This window comes from Prionailurus bengalensis, chromosome X (assembly GCF_016509475.1).
Source record: "Prionailurus bengalensis isolate Pbe53 chromosome X, Fcat_Pben_1.1_paternal_pri, whole genome shotgun sequence".
NCBI lineage: Eukaryota > Metazoa > Chordata > Mammalia > Carnivora > Felidae > Prionailurus > Prionailurus bengalensis.
This window is the reverse complement of record NC_057361.1, coordinates 100,362,163-100,369,356: the sequence shown is the minus strand read 5'-3', so window position 1 is coordinate 100,369,356 and position 7,194 is coordinate 100,362,163. Positions and strand designations below refer to the sequence as shown.

The window sequence follows — 7,194 nt, the reverse complement described above, 5'->3', positions numbered from 1 at the left end:
CCCTCCCCTGCTCATGCTGTCTCTCTCAAAAATAAATAAAAATTTAAAAAAATGTATATACAAAAAAACAATTTATTGTGATCAAGACATTGCATTAAGCACTACTTAAAAATGAAGGTATAAAAATATGGCTTCAGACATAATAAATGACATGCCTTTCCCATTACTCAAAAGGCTGTTCCTCTCTCTCTGCCCCTCCCCCACTCATGCTCTGTCTCTCAAAAATGAATAAACGTTAAAAAAAACTTTAAAGGCTGCTCCATTCTTTCTTGCCTTTATTCTCAATATTCTGCCTACAATGTTCTCTCCCCAAATGTCTATGTCAAACAAGAAAATACCCTGCTATTAAAGGAAAATCTTACACTTGCAACTAATGCACATACCCCATAGTAACACTTTCAACTTTCTCTCTCCAGAAATAAGCATTACCCGGTGTTTTCACTGTGTGTCATATACATTTGTGGGAGGCAGCCTCTAAGATGGTCCCAATGAGTCCTACTTCCTGGTATTCATGCCCGATGGTAATCTTTCCCCATCATTATGAAATAGAGACATGCTTCTAACAAATAGAATATGGCCAAAGTGATGAGAAGTCACCTCTGAGGTCAGGTTACAAAATGGTTGTGGCTTCGATCCTGAGCCCTCACTCTCATTCTTTGCTTACCTTCCCTTGAGAATCCAGCTGCCATAATATTAGCACCTCGAAGGAAGGGCCCCCCTATCATGGTAAGGAATGGAGTCCCCAAGACATGAAGAGCCTGTGAGAAAATAACATTTGGCAACCCCCACATGAGGCAGCTTAGAAGTGCATCTCTTAGCCCCAGTAGAGTCTTGAGATGAGTGCAATCCCTGCTGACAGCTTGACTACAACCTCAAGAAAAACCTTGAAATAGAGGCAACAACTGAGTTGTACGTGGATTCCTGAACCACAGAAACTGTAGGATAATAAATATTTGCTATTTTGGGTACTGAAGCTTCAGTGCAATTTGGTACACAGGAATACATAACTAATACATCCACTATGTTTTCTAATTTTTACTATATTTGTATGTATACATTAACAATAAATAGTTTTATTTATGGGTTTTAAAACATATTGTACAAACTCATTTCCATCTTTTTAATTTCACAGTATTTTTGAGCTTTGTCCATGCTCTTATATGAATAGGTATACATTACTCATTTTAACTGCTGCCTGGTATTCTGTATCATAACGAAATCATTCATTTTTTCAACCACTCATTGGGGTAAAGATGGATTGTTTATACACCATCACCATAATAAACATTATGGCAAGGAGCCATGAGTACACATGAATCCCTCTGCACGCGCTTAAAAATTTCTTCTTGAAACAGTATTGCTGTGTTATAGGATATATGCATTCCAACTTTATGGCTAGTACCCAACTGTTCTCACAAGTAATTTTATCAACACAATTTTCACCACAGATGTGAAAAACTTCCTTTCCCCACATCTCTACAAATATTATCAGAAGAATCAGTGCTCCAGAAACAGATGGGCAGTCAAATGATGATAAATAAAGGATGATTCAATAAAAGAATTAACGTTAGGTGGTGTGGGCAGGTTGTAGGGAAAAGACGTGGGATTGTGTAGCATCCTAGATCTGTGACCATTACTGGTTCATAAGTGATGAGGAGTGGGAGTGCATACTAGAGTAAGGAAGGAAGTCTCATAGGTCCCCTTCAGAGAGGGTAGGAACTTCAGACAAAGGACATAGCTCAACCACTGACCAATCCTGCAAGGAGCGAGTCCGGGAAATCAATGTCTATATGCCACTCTCTTATACTGTTGTGATCTCTTCTCAATGCTCCTTACTGATGCACATTAAAAAGCATTGGGAAGGACACCCACCAAGGTACTCCATACATGTCGCCACCTGGAGCAAGACTGAAAGTGTATCTCGAGGGAAAAACAGAAATATGATGAAATTCCATTCCTTACCTCGCAGCGTTATCTATTCTTGTCCTTCATATAGATGAAAAATATAGATCTCTAAACACAGGGAACACAGCAAGTCCATCATATAAATTAAGAAGCATGGTGTGCTATTAATGTTATATTCTGACTTAGAACCAAAAACTGTACCTACCATCTATGTAAGATATTGAAGGTGATTTGTGTACCTGTGATGTCACAAAATACCAATGATTATACAGGTAACACTTCTCAACAATGAAATTTTCCTTCCATTCCATGAATATGTGAATAATTCAATTGCAACACATATTTTGAGACTGGGTCTTAGATTCACTTCTAGTACCATTTATTGTCTCCCTCAAGGGGCACCACAAAACAGACGGCACCCAAAAATTAGAATGAAGGAAATTATTTACAAGTAATAGGCATAGAGCAGTGTAAAAAAAGGGATAGTGCAGTATCCCAGGACTGTTACAACTTCTGCATCCCAAATGGATAAGGATAGAGAGAGTAGTAACAGGAAAGCCTTAAAAGATAGAAAGTTGTCTTGGAAATATTTTTGGACTTTTATTCAAGGGATGAGATGATCCAGAGACCAGTCCACAGGAAGGCAACCAGAATAATTTCCCTGAAATCACTCTCTCCTTACACTCTGATATACTCCTTAATCCAACCAGATGATGGAGGAAAAGGAAACTCAAGTGATGTGCTCCTTACAGGTCAGTTTCCTGAACAAAGAAACAAGAGTGTATTAAGAGGGGACAGACTGAAACTACTGGGCTCATCAGGTTTTTTAAGATTTGACAATCAAAAAAGTTTGACATCATACTTTTGCTTTAATTAATAACCTTATTGTGCAGTAAATCATACAGAAGATTATCACACGTTTTATAAGCATTCAAGTTTGCTCATCCAGTATTTTTTCTATTTCCTTCATTCACTTTCACAATGTTTTCTTTTTTCTTATTAATATCATACTTTCACAACTCAGATGATGTATAACTTTTTAAGTCTTCCTGATTTCTTATGTACCCCAGAAGTAACTCCCTACATGATTTATAGTTTACTGTGACATGTCAACAAAAACAATAACTAAGAACCAGTATGATTTGATTGAACATATTGGCTGGAATCTCTGTCTACTGAAACTCTGACTTATACAGTACCTATAACTTAATTGGTAGTCAATAAATGTTTCAATAAATGAATAGTACTCAAATACTATCAGGATATTTATATTTTTGGTTCCCTAGAGCTCAGAACTGAGGTTCGATTTAGAGAGAAAGATTTTGTGGGCACCTGGGTGGCTCAGTTGGTTAAGCATCCAATTTCAGCTCAGGTCATCATCTCACAGTTCATGAGTTCAAGGCCCACATAGGGCTCTCTGTTGTCAGCACAGAGCCTGCTTTGGATCCTTGTCCCCCTCTCTCTTTGCCCCTCCCCTGCTCATGCTCTCTTGCTCATTCTCTTTCTCTCTCTCAAAAATAAACATTTTAAAAATAACAGATTTTGGAGTCCAGCTGTGTTTCAGTCATAGTTAAATTTGTGAAGATTAAACCAAGTAAAGAGAGTTAAGGTCAAAAATTGGGAAATACCCATACCACACTGGTAATAAGAAAAGGAATGAATAAAAGGAAGAAAAAGATGAGAGGATAAGAAGAAAAGCAGAGGGTACAATCATGGAAGCCCTATGACAAAGGAATAGTAGAAGAAGGAAAAGAAGAAGAAAGAGGAAGGGGGTGGTAAAAATCAGAAGGAGGAAGTTGACGAGGTAAAATACTACAGCATCCATGAGTCATTCAGATGACTTGATTTTAGATACACACACACACACATATATATGTATATGTATATATATATGTATATATATACGTATATATGTATATGTATATATATATGTATATATATACGTATATGTATATGTGTATATATATACATATATACGTATATGTATATCTATACATATATATAGATATACATATATATGTATAGATATACATACATATATACATATACATATATATATATATATATATATATATATATATATATAGTTAAAGCGAATGCAAGTGGGGGGAGAGGAGAAGGAGCCTTAAGCCCCAATGTGGGGCTTGATCCCACAACCCTGGGATCATGACCTGAGCCAAAATCAAGAGTCAAATGCTCAACCGACTGAACCACCCAGGCACCCCTAGATACATTTATTTCTTTATGACTTGTAAAACCTTATTATCACTGTAGAGGGATGTAATGATATCCCCTATCATAATTGTGAACTTCTTTTGTAAGTTGTGGTTCTCTAAATTTTTGCTTTATATATTTTAAGTAGACATAATCAGGTATTATAGGATACTCTATTGTAACTTTCTAAGTGAAAACAAGAATGTATCTAAACATAATTTTTATCCCTTTATACACTTATTAAAATATAATGATATAAACTATCTGATTAATATTTATATGTTTTAAACTACTCCATCCTTGTACATCAATCTCTTTGTATACTTACATTTTATGAGTGTATCTGTTATAAACTGCATACTGTTGATCTTTTTTTCTTCAATACTACATGAGCTTTATTCACAGAATCTGTGCAAGAGATTTCTGAATCTGTTCCAATGAGGGAAGAAACCCTTCTCTAAAACCAGTTACTAAAATGTAAATTAATATGATTGCCCACCGAACATATACACTGTTTACAAGAGAACATATACACTGTTTACAGGTAATTTTTAGCCTCTATTTTAGTTAGGGTGATCAACAGGGAGAAAAAAATCTTTCCCTAAGATACTCAGCTGCAAATGGCAGGCAGTGTTGGACTCCCCCTCAATGATACTGCACCACTCTGGAAAATAGACCGTCAGGCTCATTCCTGGTGCCAAAGGCAGTAGCAATGATGAGGGAGCTTGGGGCAAGCTGAGGGCAAAATATAGGATGGCATGCTCACACCCCCATCCCGGGTGGAATATGTGTGATATTCCTCAGACACTCCTGGCTGGCTACCCAAGAGCAAAAGAAAGGGGTATAAGTGCTTGCCATGGTAATGTGGGAAACTAAGGCAAATGAAAAATGAAATTCCCTTACTGCCTTTAGCCCACTGACAAGTCCTTGAGACCAGCAGAGTGATGTCACTCTAGGAGCTCCACTGCCTCAAGGATGACACTTTGCTGGGGTCAAAAGAGAACCTTGGCTTAACATTAATCCCAACCTCAAGGATCCTGTAGGTCTACTTCCTTTATCTCAACTGCCCTAAGATACATGCTGGCAATCATTCTGCAAGTGTATGACCGATCAATATACATCTTAAGGGTCTCATGACTGTGGTTTTATTAAACAGTAATAAATGGTGTTTCCCTAGCAACAGCTGCCCTTCAAGGTCCTGAAAACCTTGCTTCCAAAATTCCTTAGAGACATACTCTATCCCTGACCCCCTCCCAGCCTGAGGGTATATAATCAGTTACCCCTCACAACCCCAGTGCAGCTCTTCCTGCCCACGGGTCCTGCCTCCGTGCTTTAATAAAATCACCTTTTATTTTCACCTTTTTACACCAATAACGTCTTCAAGAATTCTTTCTTGGCCATCAGCTCTGGACCCCATGAGCCCCCCATCACTCCAAAACTTCATCAGCAAATCCTTCCTGTTGCCTTCTGATGGCCAAAGCAGTCAAAGATTTAAAAGTCTTTGGTTCATAGATGGCTAGACCTTCAAGTACTTTCCTGTTGACCTCCACCTGGCACTTAATTAAATTGACAATGAAAGCTGGGTGTACTGCAGGCTGTATTCCTGGGAAGCAGGCATAATTCTATTAATCCAGAGTGTCCTCATGCTCCTCTTCAGTCTTCGCACTTTTTTACATTTCACAAAAGTTCTGGTGACAGCTCCGACCACCAGTCTGTAGCGCTGATTCTTCCTTCCCTGGAAATGCCCTGCGAGTTGAAGCACCTCTTAGACTCTCCAGTACCTCTCAGGGAGGCAAAGCTGTGTGGTGACAAAGACCATAGTGCCTGCGGGCCAGCCTTGCTAACCATTTTGAATCCTTTCTAAGAAAGTTGGTCTTTTAATGGAAACAATGAGTCTACTTGTAAGTAATGTATATTTAATTTATATTTAACACCAAAAAAAAAAAACCACCAAAAAAAACCAAAAAAAAACACCTATAGGATTTATTCACACCATTTATTTTGTCCCCAAATAATCTTTGATTCCTTTTTCCTGCCTTTGAAACTAATTTTTCAATCTTGCCGCATTATTCTTTCCATTAATTTAAAATATATACATTCCATTTCTATTCTTTTAGTGCTTTCTCTGGAAATTTGTGCATGCATATTTAAGTTAATTCTAAAGTGGACCAATACATTTTCTCTCTTCCTAGATCATATACGTATTGTGGAACACATTAATTCTTTTACCATCCATTCAGTTTTAGATCCTCCTTCAGCTGTGAATAACATTTTCATTGAATGCATTACCCTACGTTGCGCTTTAGGGTTTTTTTTTTTTTGGCAAAAGTATAATATTCTGCTGGCCTTTGACTTCCATCACTGCTGTTGACAAGTCAACTGTAAATTCACTGGTTGCTCATCTCTTAAGTATATTTTCTCTTCGAAGATATCCTACATGACCTCACTTTTAAATATCAGTAATTTCGTTAACATGGGCCTACTGTACAATTTCCTTTTATTTTTCTTACTTGGAATATTTAAGGTTTCTTAAATCTTTTGGACAATGTCCTTCGTTGTTTTGTTTTTTTTTAATGTAATCCCTATGCCCAACATGGACTCACCCTTACAACACCAAGATCAAGAGTTGCACACTCTACAGTCTAAGCCAGCCAGGTGCCCTCCTTTAATTATTTTTAAAGTATCTCTGCTAGTATGTCCTTTTATTCTGCTTCTGCTCTATCTCTTCCTATTCTGTTAGTCTGATTAAAGGCTAACACCCCTATTCCAAACATGGAATGAACAGCATTATTCCTGTTACCTCTTAATGAATTACCCTTAAAATGTAAAACAAAAACAAAAACAAAAACAGAAACAAGAAAACACTTATTATGAAAGAATAAAACAGAAAAAAACCCAATTATGTTGACATGTGATTATCCACCTTCATTTAGTTCTGATGAAAGGAAACGAATCCTGGTACAAAAAGAAACAAACACAAAAATGTCCAAAGCTTGTTTCAACCCTAATACATTATGCAGAATGCCAATAGTGGAGAAGATAGGTGATCATTTTTGTGGCTGCTCGGGTTAAGAG

At 37.2% G+C, this 7,194-nt stretch overlaps 1 pseudogene; it reads right to left on the bottom strand.

The window, feature by feature from the left end:
* Window positions 1-4,764: 4,764 nt before the first annotated feature.
* On the bottom strand, window positions 4,765-5,938 carry LOC122477019 (annotated as a pseudogene).
* Window positions 5,939-7,194: the final 1,256 nt, after the last annotated feature.